The sequence below is a fragment of the Ambystoma mexicanum genome, chromosome 5q (assembly GCF_040938575.1).
Source record: "Ambystoma mexicanum isolate Mex_15411 chromosome 5q, UKY_AmexF1_1, whole genome shotgun sequence".
In the NCBI taxonomy this organism is placed as follows: Eukaryota; Metazoa; Chordata; class Amphibia; order Caudata; family Ambystomatidae; genus Ambystoma; species Ambystoma mexicanum.
In genome coordinates this window covers 590,491,303-590,510,827 of record NC_090933.1, presented here as the reverse complement: position 1 = coordinate 590,510,827, position 19,525 = coordinate 590,491,303, and the positions used below count along the sequence as shown (strand labels likewise).

Here is a 19,525-nt window from a genome sequence, read left to right as displayed (position 1 = left end):
AAGGCAGAATCCTGCGTATGCCTTTCTTTCAGGCCAGCATTACCCAGGTTTTGGAAAGGGTGGAAGAGAAGTCAGTCAAGGCAGAATCCTGCGCGTGCCTTTCTTTCAGACCAGAATTTCCCAGGTTTTGGCCTGGGGAAAGAGCTGAGGTGGGGGTCGGATTAGGAGATATGGGAACATATGGTGTGAGGTCACTGAGAGGGCAACAGACTGCATACATGTGTTACTTTTAAATTCAGTGCACAAGTAAGAGATCTGGATATGCGGCCGCTCAACTGTCAAATGATCGGGAAACCAGGCTGGGAAAAGGCCGTATTGGAGACAGCCGGCACACTCATGCAGCAGGATGGCGATGGCATGGTAAAGGGTTGGGCTGTGAGATGGGGTCAACTACTGCCAATGCCTTTTGAGCTTGGAGGAAAGAGAAAAGGGGTGGACGTGATAACCATCCACCCCACGGAGCATGATTGTGTTCAGAGTTGAATAAGACCATGTAGAAGGAGTTGGAGGTAATACGCCAGTTATGGCCATACATGCGAGCGATGAGGACCCTTGCAGAGAGCATGGAAAGAGGCCCACAAACTGTCAGCGATTGTGAAGGATACAACGGAAACTAGCAGAGAAATAACAGGTCTTTGCAAAGTGAGTGTTATATGACATGAAGCCATAACATTCAGAAGGCCGGCCTGTTTTTGACGGGGTGAGGCCCAACTGTCATTCCTTGGAACAGAGAGCTATTTGATTGGCTTGATGGATATGGTGGGTTGGTTCTTGAAAGGGGAATGAAGGCGAAAAGTGGGGCAGCAGAACACCATCTCGGGAGAGTTAAGCTGGGTGGCGTATGAAAAACAATAAATAAAAGTTATGGAATAAAATAAGGCACGTTAAGAAGGAGGAACGGAAAGAAAGAATGATCACAGAAAGGGCCAATTATTGGGCCAGTTATTGGGGGGAGGGCGGACAGTAGAAATACGCTGTTAAAAACTAGCTGGGGGAAGGCGAGGCAGCAATGCATTTAGGGAGGGGTTTAGAGGTGAGGTGGGACGAGTTAAGACATGGGTTATTGAAATGGGCTAGGCAAATGAAATATATAAATTGGACAATGGATGTTTGTATGTTGCAAACGGACCTACATTGAAATTAAGTGACTAATCATCAAACCTTCAATCAATGGTAATGGCATCATAAGAAGAGGGCTACCCAAGCGTATCTTCCAGGAGGTATTTACAGTTTTTGCACTGTGAAGCGTGCAGTAGAAATGACATAAATTGCACTGAGGGGACAGATTTGAAGGAAAGTGCACATGTAGGCGGTACCCTCCGTGCAATGTACTCCTTGACTTTAAAATGGACACCCATGTTGGAACCTGATTTGATGCCCTGGAGAGCAAAGGCGCCTAAGAGATTAATGTTGCCACTTCGTTAGAAACGTTCTCTCCAGCATGAATTGCCAATCTCCACGAATACATGGGCTGCGTCCTCTCTGCAAAAGGCACTTCTTAAATACATATTGAGGCGCTGCCTACTCCATGCCAAATGCCATATATTTTAGCAGTATTAATGATGCAGTGAACGTCAATCAAATGCCAACTTTTGCAAGTAACTTTAGAAAATATTCATGTTAATGGTTCTAGGTTTTGTCATGCGCCATTTTATTTATTTATTTTTTGTGCATTTGTACAGTGCTTATGCATCAACCAAGTTGTGTTTCAAAGCACCTACATGGCAAAGGGGAGGGAACGGGGGAAAAAGGCAAATAACACTGATGAACAAAGACAGATGCGGTCCTACTAGGCCTTGTGAGCATTCGGATTGTGCAAGTGCAGAGAGAGAGAAGGGACAAGCAACGGTAAGTTTCTGGTAGAGATCACTTGAGGGTGGTCACTACCAATGAATAAGTGCAGGTCTGTAGGGTAACACAGGCTAGTGCGTGCTCAAAGGCAAGTGCTGAGGAAGGGGGTGGGGCAGAACCTGTGATGATTGGATGGAAGGCCAAGACCCAGATGGACGCATAAGGGCTCAGGCCACCGGTCTTAGCGACTGTGGGGTTTAGCACAGAGGGGTAGGGGGAAGGAGGAGGTGAAGAGCATAATCTTGAGGAGTTTCTGGAATTTGAGGAGATCCAGCTCAAGACGGAGAGGAAAGGGGAGGCTGTTCCAGAGGAGGGAGCATGTCAATGATAGAGATCGGCCACCAGCTCGCTGCTTAGCAAAGCACTTGACATGGAGGTATTTGGAGCCGGAAGAACGTAAAGATCTGGAGGGAGAGTATTTGGTGAGAGCAAGTTGAAGATAGCGTGGTCCCAGCCCCAGACAGCCTTATGGATTATGCAGAAGGATTTCAGTTTGTTCCTTGCAGCAACCGGGATCGAGTGGACAGATTTTAGGGCTGGAGAGATACGGTCAGTGGGCTTGAGGCAAAGGATAAGTCTCGCAGTCTGATTCTGGATGAGATTGAAGGGGCAGAGAGAGAAAGAGGGCAGATTAAGGAAGAGGCTGTTGCAGTAGTCCAGCCTCTAGAGTACCAGAGCTCTGGCTACATTGAGCTTCTGGGGAAAAGTGAGGAAAGGAAAAATACCTCTGAGGAGGGGGAGTTGAAAGTGGGCCTTCTTGTCAAGGTCCAGGATAGAAGGGAGGACGGAGAGAGAGGAGTCGAAGATGACTCTGAGGTTTCTGGCTTCAGATGAGGGAGAAGCGAGAGAGCCCATAGAGGGTGGCCAGAGTGAGGGGAACAGAGAGGGACTAAGAAACAATTGCTACATGAATAACATTTGTTTCCAGTTGTTGTGATGGGCGGCAGGCGCGTAATAAGCAATGGCATATGCCAGAAAGAAGCTGAACCAATCACAGCAGGGGACAGATGAGGAGAACATTCTGGGGAGAATGCTAGCCCAGGGGCAGTGCGTTCGCCTTGGAAGCAAGACGACAAGGAGCAACACAGGTTTGATCCCCAGGTCCGCACTTAGAAACCTCTGGGTATTAAGCGCGTTACAAATAACCAATAATAATAAAAATAAAGGCTGCTGCCGGGTACCTAGAACTGCATACGATTCCTAGAAGACTGGGAATGAAGACTTCCACTAGCAGTGTTTGGTCCATCCGACACTGACATATTTCACAGAAACTGACCCGCTGAGCATCATCTGTTCTGTGATGAGAGATTGATACTTGCACCCCCCCCTCTTCCCCACCAGGCTAGTGTCCTTCAAAATAAGTGCATGATTACACCACTTGATGTCAATGGGGTTCAGACCCACCCGCCCGCTCTGTCGTGTGCTTCCTTCTCTTGCCAGAAGCTGGCCTCCTTACAGCACTTATGATGCATCACTGTTTTAGGTAGTCTTACCTAGAACGAGTGCTAATTTAAACTGGGAAACACATTTCATAGTGCTGCCTCCCTGTGTTCAGTAATGTGCAGGCAGCAGTCTGCCCCCGCTCTGATAGTCAAAGAGTCACTTGCCAGCCCATTTCACACTGAGTTTAGTGTACTTTCTATTTACGCTTTTCTATTCTATTCTAAATAATCCTAAATATATTATCCATCAATGTCTGTGTATGATTGAGCTATGAACATCTCACCTGCAGGCAGTGGCAAAACACAAAATCTGGGGGTCCCCCTATGAGCCTTGCTGAGGCTCTTCCATGCTCAGCAATAAAAGATGGGTTGCACCACACTCTGGGCTGACCTAGGCTACCACCCCAACAGCCAAAATCAGTCCCTGGCCCAGAATTACCTCCTGGTCCCTCTTTCTCATCCCAGTACATACCTATGAGGCATCTTGCCTCATAGGTAAGTACTGGGATGAGGAAGATTGAAATTAGGAGTAGTGAAGATTACAGGTAAGTAAACCAGGCATTACATCCACGCCCCTCTACTTTGTTCCAGTGCTCATACACAAGTACGGTGATGAGGAAGAGTAGGACTAGGAGTAATGAAGATTACCGGTAAGTCATCAGAGCATTCACCATACACTGACATATGCACACCCAGTCACCCATACATTTACATGTGCATCCCTACACCATACACTCACACATGCACACCCAGTCACCCATACATTTACATGTGCATCCTTACACCATACACTCACACATGCACACTCAGTCACCCATACATATATCATGCACTCACTCATTCATATATCCACATGCACGCACATGCATTTACACAAAATACATGTTCTTACCTTTGAATCCGTTGATCCAGGACAGGGAACGAGGCCTCCAGTACAACAGGGACACGTGTTCCTGCCATGAAGCGGGCAGCCTCCATGTCACGGTGTGGGGTGCACTCCTATGACTTTAAAAGAAAGCGTTTCTTTTTTAAGTCATTCTGCATTCATAAAAAATGATTTGCATTACGGCAGCAATCACCATAACGGAAATAATTTCTTTATGAAGGCAGAAGGACTTCAAAAATAAACTATTTACTTGTCAAGCCTCCATGTCACGGGGTTAGGGGAAAAAAAAAAGCTTCTCCCTTCATAAAGAAATTATTTCTGCTATAGAACCGTACCAGAAATAATTTCTTTATGAAGTCAGAGTGACTTCAAAAGGAAAAATTGTCTTTTTAAAGTCCGAGGGGGCCCCCACCAGGACATATGGCAACAACGCCATTGCATGGAGGTCAAATCAAAAACGATGGATGTCTGCTGGTATTACTTCATGCAGCTGCCGGTCATGCAGAAATAACATTCCATGAATGTCAAATATCACGTCGACATAGCTGCCTGATGGCTACAGCTGGACAAACCCTCAGCCTTCCCTACGCACGGGTCGAAATGAAAACCAGGGCAGGATTTGCTGGTCCTGGGAGATCATCCTGGATCTCCCCGGAAGCCCTAAACAGCCCTCAAGCTCACACAACGTGTTGGGGCATGATGGTGTTACAGCACTACAGACTCTCACAGTGAGTTTGGATTGGCTCTGAGCGGCTGGGGGCCTTATATAAAGAAGAGCCCACTTTAATTTTCTCTATGTAGGTTTTAATTGGCTATATGAGCAAGTATGTACAGAGCAGGCCCAGAACTTACTTGTATCTTAGAGGAGGTTTTTTTGGAATTTGGGGTAGATTACCGATTTTCTTTTCCCAGTCCCTTTTCTTTTTCCTTTTCCCCTTTCTGCCACCCCACAAAGTTTGCAGAAGCCAAACAACTGATTTCTCTTTCATTCTTTCCTAATCCCAATTGGCTTGATGTTTATCCTACTAGCCTTTATATGAAATACTCTATTAATTTCACTTGCCTTGCATTTTACTCCCCACCCAAAAAATAAAAATAAACTGTGTCCTTTGGTATTGTTGCTTGTTTGAAACCCAAAACACCTTCTCATGTGTGTGCGAACCAGAGTATCCTTTCTCCGTTTAAGTCACATCCCTTGACTTTGCATGGGCTGGTTGTAGCCCAGGACATACAGCTTCCTTATGAGTTGGGCGGTGAAGGTTAAATGCGATGGCATTACTGTTTACCGCTGCATTAATCTGCCAACTTTCTGTAGAATTTCAGGGGAAATACCGCCGTACACCAGTTATCTGTAGCTGAAGGTCCAGCTGCTGAATGCAACATTGATGACTTCAAATTACCACACAAACATCTGCCATCCCTGATGCACTCAGCAAGTGCTGTGGCTGATCTAAAATTCTTTCAGGCCACATGCCTCCTTTGTTGCTGCAAACATGCTGCCACTCAAAATGGCTACTTTTTTGAAGCCACAGGAAGATGGCAGATGTCTTCGTCTCTGGTTTACAGCCACTGAATATGATCTCCACCTGCCACCAAATAATTCTAAGACTCAATTCTCAACTACTATATAAACATGTTCCAAAAAATGGCACACCTAGTTAAAGCCAGTGAATGCACTCTACTACCAGCTAATAATTCTAAGAATGTTCCTTCACAAACAACTACTATTTCATCTCATCACAAAAAGGTGGAAAACTGAGTTACAGCCACTGAATATAATCTGCTCATGCCTCCAAAGAATTCTAAGACTCTTACTCTACAACCACGGAATGTACTCTCCTGACTCCAAAGAATCAAAAGTATCCTTATTCACAACTTCTGCACTGTTTTGTCACAAATATATGGCATAACAAAAAGATAAAATACAGCCACCGTATTATTCTGAGAAGTTATTTTTGCAAGTACTATTTTCTCTTGCCACAAAAGGATGGCACTCCCAGGTACAACCACTGAATGACCTCTCCGACCACCAAAGGTTTCACAGAATTTGCATTTACTAGCAACTAGTGTACTACATTGTCTCATCACAAAAAGATGACACACTGATTTATAAGACTTTTTTCTCTGTCACTTCTACTTTGTCTAGTCAGAGAAAGGTGGCTCAACTAAAGCCTATGCCTTCTACTTCTCGAGCAACCTCCTGCCTCTGCCTTGCCCTAACAAGACCGATCCCAAAATGCAACCACTCATGCCCTGTTAATACCATGTTATATCGAACCACCTAAAACAGTACGCGCAAACCCCCAATTCAATTCTGGAAAGATAATTCCACAGAAGCGCCCAATATTTAAGTGTTGTGGCTACACGGCAGAATTATGGCAGTTTGCCCAGGCTTACTGGCAACATTTAAATGGCTCCATTGAACTTTGATTGCTATTCTGATGCAGCAAATTTAAAAAGGATGTGGGGAAAAAAGTGAGAATGTAGAAACACAGTCAACAATCCAATCACTTTGACACACGTTTTCTTATTGGTGATCAACTGATAACCAAGGAACCTTCCTGTTGGAGTTAACAGTGTCTTTTTCACTGCAGAGGCTTTGGGGTCTTTCGAGAGCCTTTGTAATTCATGTACCCAGAAGTCGGCAGAGACCAAACATCTTCCCAAATTTGGAAGAATAATCACATTTCATGGATGTACTGCGTTCACTGCTGAGACCCCAGGAAGCCTTATTGATGTGTTGACTGTGCATGGCTTCACGCTTGCTACGCGCTTGCTACGCGCTCGCTGCAATCTCCGGGGAAACCCACAGAGAATTTTTCAGTTCTGGCCAAATGATCACTGTCATAGACGATGCTAAAGTGCGAAACATGCTATTACCTAGTTAATCGGCTTTATGCATTGGAGAAAAGGAATGGTCTGCTTTTTGAACATTTGCATACAGTGATTTTGACAGTAAAATTGCTTTCGTGCATTAAGGTCAAGAGTTGATGTTATTTAGGGCCAGGAAGAGCGCATTTAATGATGTAAGCAGCCAAAGTGTAGCAGAGGAATATTACACAGAGGAAATCACTCCATCTCCTCAATTAACGATACCTACGGACAGCTGAACAACAAAGTGTGATTTATAATGTGGCCGGGTGAATATGATACAAACCTGCTGCTGGGAGAAAGGACCTGGGTGGTGGCTTGAAAATAATGTCCTGCTAACTTTCAGGCTGGCCCTATAATCATAGGACAAAAAGGCTCATTAGCTGTTCTGTGCAGCGCACGTATCTGGTGGGGACAGTGCGGGCGTGTCTCATGAAAGTCGCTTTCACACAGATGAACCATCACTGCCCAGGATGTCTTAAGCAAGGAATTGTATCGAGTTCTATTGGTAGAACTGATTCTCTGTTTTTTCTGAAAATATTTTAATTAGCATATTGTAAATAAAATTACACTATCTGGCAGAGATGCCACTCTGTCAGTATATATCTGAAAAGTTACTTCATGAAACTTAAATACGTACTTTGGGTGATACATTGAGAAAACGGATAAAAAGAAAGGCAAAAATAGAAATGTATCTTCATGTGCTGCACTTCACTTACAAAGGTTTTTTGTGAGTAGTTAATGGGCCTCATTACGAGTCAGGCGGAATGGGTTAACGGGGTCCGTTTATGGATGTGGACCCGTTATTCCCATTCCGCCTGATTACGAGGCCCCCTCGAGGGACCCAGTAAGAATGCCTGGTAAAACCAGGCGTCATTACCGGGTCCCGCGAGATGACCAGGGAGCTAACAACAGGCCGGCCGTAATCAGCCCGTTGTTAGCTCCCTGCACCCATTCGCATTGAGCCCTATGGGGGCTTGAATGGGAATGGGGAAGGTCCGGGCCCGGCTTCCCTGAGGGAGAAATTACCTGGCCTTCCTAACTCAGAATGGCCCGGTAATTCCCCATTCAGGGAACCCAGACTCGGACCCGGTTTTGGAGGCAGCCATGCCACCAATAGCGGCATTGCTACCGCCAAAGCCGTAATGAGGACCAATATGTTTTGTTCTTTCTGTCAACAATTTGCACTTCTTTGCTGTGACATTCCCTCGAGTTCTCTTTTCGGTACGAAGTTCATTCATCGACAGAGGTTTTTTCAATGGTTTTTTTGGCCTAATTTTTCTCTCTCAAAAAAACTCATTAAAAATATAGGGGGTTGTGGGTAAAGGTTTGTAAGAGGTCAGGGGGGGTCAGGAATAGTTAACATTACTAGGGAGTTGGGTTGGGGGAGCCCGCAAACATAAAAATAAACATGTTAAATGAGTTAAAAAAAGATTTTGTCAAAAAACCCATCGAAAGAGGTTCCATGTCTTAAAATCGTGGCAAAAATGGCAGTGAATACAAAATAACCCGGCAAAAATGCTGTGGTTTTTTGCGCCACAATCATGTAAAGAATGCGGGAGACACCCCCGCAACCCCTGGACCCATTATACCATTTAAGGGGAGTGAGGGACACCCCCACAACCCCTGCTCCCCTTAAATGGTATAATGGGGTACACCTTTACCGGGTCAAACCACGGCGCCGCGATTTATTTTACTAGCGACATTTTTGCTGCAATTTTATTACCTGATACCATGAACAAAAACACTATTGATGAATGAACATAAAACCCTCTTTTCACTCATTCCACTGCTTAGCCTCCAAAGTACAGTAGAAAAGCACCATGTTCATTTTGTGCATAATGTTCAATGCTATCGCACCATGCTTTGGAACGTTACTGGAGATTAAAGGAATTGTCAGCATTGACTAGCTGCAAGGTATAAAACATCTATGTTTTGATATTTGTCTTCCATCAATTTGGGGGCACCCAGAGAAATGTTAATGAAGCATTCATTACATTTATATTTTACTATAGTAAAACGGGGTTTGAAACAGGCGCTCACATAAGGGTCTCTTGGTAGAGGGGCAGTGAGGTGTATAGAGAATAGTTGACTAGATTTGGAAAGGAAAAAGGTGGACTTTCAGGTTTTGTCTGAACCCCAAGTGGTTTTGTATTTCCAATCATAGGGAGAATTAAAGGCAAATGAAGACTGCCCGAATTCTAAGTGAGAGGTGCTAGAATAGTGTGTTCTCCTGCGTCTCTTATATCTTTCTTCAATTTCTACTAATCAAGTGTACCTCTGGGATGCAGGAACCATATGGGGCCTTGAGGACATTTTGCCACAATACTAACTTTGTTGGTATACCCGAAAAATGATGGTGCATTCAGCAGCATTATGAGGGTGATTAGCCCCCACTTTATCTTATTTTCACATGCCTAGAAGTATGAATATCTAATGACAATTCAGGGGTGTAGTGTATGGGAGTGTCTGGTGTCTGATTATTAAACAAGCCAATGGAAAGTCTTGTCCAATCAGAAAAATGTGATGTCACACCGGAATAGGAGAGATTACATGAGGCAGATTGAATTATGATTAACAGCAAGCTGCCTGCCCAACTAGAGGGGTATCTGGAGATGAGAGAGATTGAAGAAAGTGGTGGCAGGTTTGCTCTCTGTCTAGCGGAAAAGGGACCAGTGGCCTAACTGATGCTTGTTCCATTAACTATAAGAATGGACACAAAGTGCCTATGGAAATCTCCTAAAGTAAATCAGATTTGCCTTTCCCAGGAGTGGATGGTGTGGACGTGCTAGAAGATGCTGGTCCCCAATAGAATGTGGGAGCATAAAAATGTGAAATGCAATTTGCTTCTCACTATATTTAAATGCAAAGTGAGATTTCCTTTCAAGAAAACCAACTGCATTTTTGTTCTTTTTGCACAGTGTCAAACTGAGAACACTTCTGGGCAAACAAAGCCTTATTTAATGAATCAAGCCAATCAAATTAATCCCTGCATTTTTCTACAGATGTAGATTGTAGATCAGACTATGAACCGAGCGCTCGTACTTCATAGCCTGACATTGAATGCATTAATAATTCCATCCTGTGGATGACATGGACATTTGAAAAGCTATTTAGAGATATAATGGCGCTTAGAGGAGTCCTTTCTAGTCCCATACAAATAGTGCAAATGTAATCCCATGCAACCCCACATTCTGAAATTGTAGTGTGAGATTTATATGTGGGGTGAAATGGATGGGTACTTATGCCTGTTCAATGTAATCTTTCTTTTGTCCGTGTGCAAAAAACAGACTGGTTCTCATTAGAAATGCAAGTTCGTGGGGGGGCCTCACGTGGCTTGGAGCCATGGTGGTCGGAACAGCTCTCTGAGAGCTCCCGGCTGGTGCCATGCCTCCATCAATAATGCTCCAGTAAAACTTCACTAACAACATCCAAAGACAGCGCGTTAGGAAGCTGCCGAGCTGCTGCAGATGTTGACCTCCACGACTTGGGGATCAGGAGTTCTCTTGCCCGAAGCTTCATGGTAATTCAGAGATATATCTAGCAGCAAAATGGCAGCTGCCTACCCGAGCTGGCGTTGCCTACTGCCCCAACCACTTTCACGAAGCCGGGCAGTCTAGAGTTGACCTAGCAGGGACCTCTGACCACCCCCTCCTGGAGATGCCCCAATCTCGATCTCCGGACCAGAGCACCCCCATCACTTTATTTGGCATAGCCGAGAGCTCGCGCGCACAGCGCCTTCTCACACCACCCCCTCGCCAGCCGCCTACGCCTGCAGTGGATTGGACAACACCAACCACCCCCCCCCAGTGAGGCGACGCAGAATACTGCAGCAAGTCCACCATGGGGCATCGTTGTCTTTCCAAATGCGCATTCCCCGAAGAAGAACACTACGGGCAGCGCTGACACTATAGCAGGAGCGGAGCCCGCCAGACTTTTCATCCCTCCTTCTCCACTCCCCGTCCAAGAGCACAAAGCCACAGCAGCAGCGAGCAGCCAGCCAGAAAAGGTGAGGGTGCATGCAACACACCCCTGCTGCACTGCAAGGCTGTACCCAACCCCCTGGACTCAAGCGCTGCTCACCATAATCCTAGCACATGAACTGCGTTCTCCTGAGCCCCCGGCCTGGGGGTGCATCGTAGAGAGCTGTGTACCCATCAGCCTGCATGGGGGGCTGTAATGCTGTGGCCCTCCGTGACAAGTATTACACACGCCTGGAGCTATGCGGCAACCGGCACCAGAGTTCTCGATCCTGTGTGCTGCTAAACCTCTTTCATCACAGAGTCCCTCGGCGTGCCTCACAGGGCTTGTAGTAGCGCGGCCCTCTGTGTCTTACACCACCCAAGCCTAGACTGACAAAGGTGACTGCACCTGCCACCAAGGAGCCCTCTCCTGAGACCTGCCATTCTTCGTTCAGCACACGAGCCCCCGGAATGCCCTGCAGAACCCCTTGACCGCAATACAAATCTTCGGGGTGTCAGATCCACGGGTGACTAGCAGAAGCTGCCTCTACTCACAGGGCGCTGCCGGCCTCCACTGCAATACCCAGCAGACTGCCACCCAGGCATTTGGTCAAAGGTAAGGCAGAACCTGCCATACTACACAGGGGGCCCATTCACATAGCCCCACAACTCGCAGCACTCCCCCACTACACCGTCTCGGCGCCAGGGGCCCAGGAGGCACAACCACTGGAAACCCCACTCTCCCAAGAACACTCTGTAGCCAGGGGAGCAACGGCGACTATAATCATAGCCCGTACCCACCTTCACGCACCAACACTTGATCATAACCCGCAACCCGGCGACCCAAAAACCAGCAGACTGATCATATTTTAAGCCACACATTTACCCACAGGGCCTGAGGGGCAACAATCCTAAAGGGCGGAACTAGCCGCCTGTCCAAGTCTCCACCTGCCTGAACTCACAACTGAGGCCCAATCTGTCAGAGGGAACTGCAGCACCCCTGCGGGTGCACACACCTGCTGTCACACCATGCTCAGCTGCAGGACCATCAGGGGCGGCACCTTCCCCCATGAGAGTAACCACTGCAGGCAAATTGAACTTGAGCACAGCACCCAATATCACTGAACACCAAAGCACAGAACAGGGGCTCAATCAGCACAGGACCAGCCCACTAGCATAGGGGCAACCAAAGCACAATGGCGAAGAACCCCAAGACAATGAAGCAAACAAACATTGCTGCACGACTGACGACCCCCATGGTGGAGAAGACAAGACGAGGGGATTGCACCGAAACCATGGCCCCAAGTAGGCATTCAGAAATAACGCCTGACCAAGCACCACAAGCGGTCACGAAATCTGACCTCCAAGAACTGTTATCAGCCATCACCAAGGAATATCAGAAGGGGACTGAACAGGTGATGAACAAGATCTCAACACTGAATAAGCGAGTGGGGGGAATAGAAACCAGAACAGCGGAATTGAAATCACACTCTACGAACAAAATGTCAAAATTGGAGAGAGAGCCAATAGAATTGCAGCGCTTGAAGCCAGGTCTGAAGCACTCACATCCACACAGGAAGACGCAGAAAACCGATCTAGGCGCAACAACATCCGCCTGCGATGAATCCCACCTTCAGTCTCGGATGAGAAACTGGGGTTTTACGTAAGCAACCTATTCCGCTTTATCCTCACCCTCCCAGATGAATCCCCCCAAAAACTTGACAGAGTGCGTAGAACAAGAACAAAGCAGAGCACCTGCACCTCAACCGACATAGTAGCAAGAGTACACTTCTATAAAGTAAAGGAAGAGATAATGCGGGAAGCCGAAGTTCAGCCCGCATACACTTTAGGGACGCCCCAATCTCTCTGTACCAGGACCTAGCAGCTGTCACACTGTCAACGAGGAAAGCCCTGAAGCCCATCATAGCATGGCTCCATGAGAGGAAGGTTCCATACAGCTGGATTTTCCCCACTGCTCTTGCCTTTACCTGGGAGGGCAAGTCCTAGCACATCTTCTCCCCAAAGGAAGCAGAGAGGTTCCTGAACCCAGAAGTCGATGAGGACGAGCCCGGTAAGAGAGCTTCTGCCACAGAAGGCGCATAAAGGGATTCCCTGAGGTCCTGGTCCCGAGTGGAGGGGCAACGCATAATTAGAGGCCCTCCATCCAAGAATAAAAAGAACAACAACCGCTGAATGCGGAGTCTCCCCTTCTTCTGCGGCCCGACAGCAGCTTGATACCGCTACGACGCAGGGCCACAATGGGCCGTGTGCAGCTGCTACGACCTTGGAAGGAATGCCCAAGATGCACAGCTGAATTTCCAGGCTGCAGTACCACCCTGCCCCCTCAGGACTCAATGGGCAACATGGCTCCCACAGGGACATGGGAGCTAAATTTCTGGCAGCAGCAAACACAACCAGATAAACTCACGAAACGCCAATTACCTGATCACCAAACTTTACCGAAGTCATAAGAGACATGGTTGCCTCCATCCGAGTTGGATGCCTCGGCCCAGCTGGATGCCCCGTTGGTTGAAGACTGGCCCTGACAACCTGTTTTTTCCTTTGGGGGAGAAGGCAGGGGTGGGGGAGGGTTGGGAGTCGGGTGAGACGAACGGAGAAGAGAACATTCTAAAGGGAGCAAACTATGCTGAAAGACAATCCATATTACAGGGGAATTCCACCAATGGGATCTAAATCAGCCCACAAGCTGACATGAAGTTTCCCACAGGAGTCATCAGAGAGAACTAAGCAAGGCAACTAGTCACTACCCAAATGACCACCACTGACAAGGAACTCACTATGACAACATGGAATGTACAGGGCCTTAATGCCCTGGTAAAAAGGAAATCAGTAGAACGCAGGCTCTCCCAGATTGCAGCAGACTCGCCTCATGAATGCCGATGAAATGCAAATCAATTTCCAGCTGTTCCCGAAATGCTACTTCGCTTCTTCAGGACATAAAAAGAGAGGTGTGGCCCGACTGATCAGCCGTTACATCCCGCTAACACAAGCTACAGTCAAAAGGGACCCGGAGGGGAGATATCTCCTACTGAAGGGCCTTCTGGTCGAGCTGCCGATCACCCTAGCAGTAATATATTGCCCAAACACCACACAAGACCACTTTCTTCGCAACATGATACCAACCACATCCACTTTCACCAAGGGTCATTTACTAATCATGGTGACTTCAACCTAACCCTGGATCCAAATATTGACAAAACACTATCCCCACCCATGGAGGACTTCGCCAAAGCACTGGGAATGTCAGAATTCCCAAGGGAAACAAAAACTATCGACATCTGGATACTAAGCAACAAGGGGTTCTGGGACTAAACGTTTTTCTCGCACGTACACAAAGGGTATTCAAGGATCGGCCTTCTAGTAACATCCAGCACTCTCTTCCTATGCATAGAGGACATTCAGATTGGGCACAGGATAATATCAGACCATGCTCCTGTGATGATGCGCCTGTGAGTGCAGGGGTTGCCAAACCCCCTGCACAGTTTCTGGAAGCTGCAGGACCATATCCTGGCAGACATTGCAATCAGCATGGAACTAGCGGAGACCCTCACTAACTACTTCAAGGAAAACACTACCAGCAAAACCTCAGAAGCTATCGTCTGACGCAATGAAGCCAGTATTCAGAGGAGCGGCGATCAACTGCACGGCATGTCACAGACGGCGGCACCAACTACAGCAAGCTAAGTTGGAGGAAAATGTTGCAGAGTTGGAAGTCAACTTCAAGAGACAAGAAACCACGAAACTAGACAGGGAAATCAAGAAAGCAAATGCGGCATTGGAAATGCACTAAGCGGACCGATCAGCCAGAGCCCTGGCATACAACAAACAGTACTACTACTTAAATAGTAATAAAGCAAACCACCAGCTGGCGCACAAGCTCAAAAAACTGCACTCACGAAACATCCAGAGCCTGCTAGACCCGAATGGCAAACTCTACTATGGGGACTCAGGGAAACTGGGAATAATGATCGAGAACCACAAGAACATCTTGGCAGGCGTACCAACGAAAAAGGCAGCGCAACTTCAATTTCTATCTATCGCCCAAAAAAGAACATTGCACCCCCAACTGGAATCCTAGAACTCCCGATCACGGCCCAAGAAGTAGGGGATACCATCCAGTCCCTGAAAAACACGGCTCCAAGTCTGGACGGGTTAACAACCCAATTGTATAAGAAATTTGCCCACATTTTAGCCCCTCAACTGGCAAACCTATACAATTCATTTCTCACAACTGGACCCACTACCCGGTCATTGGAGGAGTTTATGACAGTTCTAATACTGAAGCCTGGGAAAAGCCCAGACCAATGCTCATCATACAGACACATCACATCAATGAACAATGGTGCGAAAGTGTTCTTGAAAATCCTGACGCGGAGACTGGCACGATTCCTCACAGACATAATACACCCGGATCAGACAGGGTTCATCACGGGCCGTAACACACAGGACAACACCAGGTGCACCATAAACATAATAGAATCAGCTAACAGGGCTGGGTTGGACCGGTATTACCCAAATTGACCTTTTATAATTGACCTTTTGCACAATTGACCTGATTATAGTGGTCCTAAATGACTTTCTGCTCAATTGACCTTTATATTATTTTTGTTATTTTATATATGTATTGTGTTGGTTTTGGATTAAAAATAATATAAGGGGATTGGGTGGCGGATTGCAGGGTGTTTTGGATTAGGTGGGGGGATTGGGCGGGTTTCGCCCCTCATATATGTCCTAATTGACCTTCTAAATTAGGTAAATTCTCCTGAGGTCAATTCTCCCGAGGTCAATTGTGAAAAGGTCAATTAGTATACAACCGTTGGAACTAGCAGTCATATCCCTCGATGCACATAAAGAATTTGACATGCTGGACTGGGGCTACATCAGGGAGACCCTTCACCACTATGGATTCGGCACGATTTTCTTTAAATGGACCAATGATCAACGCCCTCCATGGCACTCAGATTGAACAGCGCCAGAACAGCCAAAATTGCCATAACCAGGGGCACCCGATAGGGGTGCCCCCGTCACTGCTCATCTTCGCGCTCTCCATGGAACACTTTGCCAGCAGGATCCGACAAAACCCATCCATAAACGGGCTGGAACTCAAAGAGGAATCCTATAAAGCAGCCCTATATGTGGACGATGTCCTGTTGACTTTTACCAGAACCGAAACATCCATGAAGGCGCTGTGGCAAGAACTAGAAGCATTCGGGGAAGCCTCTGGATTCAGGGTAAATTTTGCAAAATCTACAGCACTGGGCATCAACATGCCTAGAAAGCTCAAGGAATCTCTAGCAAGCAGCTACCCAATCCCATGGGCGAAGTCACAAATTAGCTACCTGGGAGTCCAGATACCAAGCAAAACCAAAAGAACATACAAAGTAAACTTCCCCCCAGTGTTTAAAGAGTTACACAACAACCTAGCACGCTGGCAGAAGCAAGAAGTGTCGTGGCTCGGAAGGGTCGCTGCGCTCAAGATGAACCTAGTTCCGAGACTGATCTACTACTGCTTGGCCCTCCCAGTTGCCATCCCGAAGAAAGCCATCCAGAAACTACAAACAAGCGTCTTGAAGAACGCCTGGAAAGGAAAGAAGCCACAGATATCTAAGCGAATCATGCTTCGAGGCTATATGGGGGGCAGTTTAGGGGTTCCGGCGTGGACAGGTACTGTCTTGCGGCACAACTCTCACAGGCCGTCACATGGAAATTAAACGCCAACCAACCCCGCTGGATGAAACTGGAGGAAGGCTGGTGTCAGAACCCTCTGGAATCGCTTCTGTATATGGCAAGACCCCAGAACCCTCCCAACTCAGGCCCCCTAATAGCAACAAACAACACATTTGAGTGCTGGAAGAGGGCTGCCCGCCAATGGAACTGCAGAAGCATTGTGGACCCCCTCTCCCCGATCTGGGACAACCCAGACTTCACACGGGGAATCACACCAAACCACTTTGATAAATGGAAGCACGGCAGGATGAAGACCATAGAGGATTTCCTCAAGAATGGCGCCCTGCTAACTTTTGAAACCTGCAAGTTCAAATTCCAAATCCCAGAAACTGAAAGATTCCGGTATACGCAGCTGAGACACTGGCTGTCCCAGGATGTGATATAGAAAAACGGAATCAGAGACCTAACAGCCCTAGAGCGAACACTCACAGCACACCCCCCTTAGGCAAAATATCTGCCCTGTACAGGCTTCTAGACAGATCAGACCCCAGCAAAAAAGAGGCCAAGATGCTGAAATGGGAAAAGGACATCGGCAGAGCTATCAAGCCTGAGGAATGGGGCCGCATCTGGGCACGAGCACAGAGAAGTTCAAAGTGTGTCACCAATAAAGAAGGCGCAATTACATTTTGCTACAGGTGGTACCCAATGCCGGACATACTTAATAAATGCAACCCAACAATCCCACCAAGATGCTGGAGAGGATGCTTAGAGACAGACACCCTGTTCCACCTCCTGTGGTCATGTCCCAAAGCCACACAGTTCTGGAAAGAAGTCCTTGAAAAAAAATCAAATCGATCACTGGTCTCATGATCCCATGGGACCCAGGGATAGTCCTGCTAGGAGCCATGGCCAATTGCAATTACCACTAACCGGTCATATAGCAGACCTGTGCTCGCACCTACTCATGGCAGCGAAAATCTCAATCGCAAGGCTATGGAAACATCCTGAAGGCCCGGCAATTCCAATGTGGTGGTCCAAGTGTTGGGACATAGTGGCGGCAGATAAAGTTACAGTATTCTGTCTGGAAACAGGAGCAAGTTCTTCAACACCTTGGCGTCCTTTCTGGACTACACTCAGCAATTCCCAGGAGTGACAAGAAACCCCCCAACCCTTCGTTGGATGGCAAAGCTGGACTAAAGAGCCAGAGGAGGGCAACAAGGGTACACCAAGGGGCCTTGCGCTGGGCTAGGGCCTTAAGAAGAAACCAGACCCCGGACCCAAGTGTCGTACTAGCCTCTACCAAAGGGGCATTGCAACTGGACCCTAAGATGTAACAGCTCTAACTCACATAGCACTATGTGCAGTCAGCTGTCTCCCTGCTCCCCCTCCGATTCCACCCCCCTCCAACCCAAGGACTTTTATTGTTATGGTTAATTGTTTGTTTTCATTGTTTCTTGATTTCTCAACTAATCATTGCGCATTTTAACCGATGTCTGACAATATGCTTGTACCTTGCCCTTATAAAATCAATAAAAAAGAATATATGAAAAAAAAAGAAATGCAAGTTCGTAGATTTCTAGGAAACGTCAGATTAAAAGTATTTTTCCAAGACCTGCCCAATACTGATAAAGAACTAGACTCGGGTCTACACATGCCATCCACCTTTTCCCCACAGGGCAACCATATCCCATGGGATTTAATCACATTTGAAAAATGTGTTCTGAAAGATCTGAACGGCCTAAAAACCAACAAAACGTTTCCTATGTACAATCTCTCCAGAGAGGAAAATGTGTCTTTAACCAATTTATCCAAGAATACCGATATAGTCATAGAACCAGCCGAAAAGGGTGGCAGGATTGTTATTATGGCAACTGCATGGTATCAGGAGATGGTACATAATCTGTTAGTAGATACTGACAACTATAAAATCTTGAAAAAAGACCCCACAAAAGACACTAGAATGACCAATGAAGAAACTGTAAAATTCGGGCTTGAACGTGGTTGGATCACCAAAAAAGAATCTGAGTTTCTTACCACAAGTCAACGCCGTATACCTACCATCTATGCCCTACCCAAAATCCACAAGGACCCTGTAACCCCACCTGGCAGATCAATAGTTTCTGGTTGCGATTCCATTTTGGAACCTCTGTGTAAATTTGTAGACACCTTACTCAAACCTATGAGCATACTGACACCCACATACCTGAGGGACACCACTCACACAATCACGATTTTTGAGAATCTTGAATTTGATCAATCGAGTAATTTGTTGGTACCATGGAAATAAAATCACTCTATACGATTATACCACAAGGACAGGCGATTCAATGCATGAGGGAACATCTGGCACAGCACAGTCTACAGTATCGAGTGCCTGACAATTTCATTATAGAACTAGTGACTCTGGCACTGTGTAAAAACTACTTTGAATTCAAGAATATTTAATAAAACCAACTTCACCTTTCAAGTTTTTCACACTACAAAAGGATATGCGAATGTATTTTTGACTAGGTTAGACCTGGCGTGATATCTTTATAGATACGCACCCTCTGCAAATTAGCTTCTGAATTACATTAGAATTATTTTCCAACTGCCAGGGCTATATATACATATTTGTGACTACTTGACCCCCACCACCGCTGTTCTTAGGGGCACCCCTCAGAGTTTAGTACAATGTCATCTGAAAATCATTCTCTCTGGTTGGGTCGGCTTGCTGAAATTGTGTGATTTCTAAATCAGTGATACTGCTTCCTTAACCTGAAACCTGCCGGAGTCTGATGCTATTCACTATGAGCATATTTTAAATGAGACATGCATACTAGCAA

The 19,525-nt window shown here is 46.6% G+C and overlaps 1 protein-coding gene across 1 annotated transcript in view; it reads right to left on the bottom strand.

Moving 5' to 3' along the window:
- The window catches only part of XKR4 (XK related 4), a 916,393-nt gene that overhangs the window by 769,568 nt on the left and 127,300 nt on the right, over nucleotides 1-19,525 (bottom strand). The window lies entirely within an intron of this gene.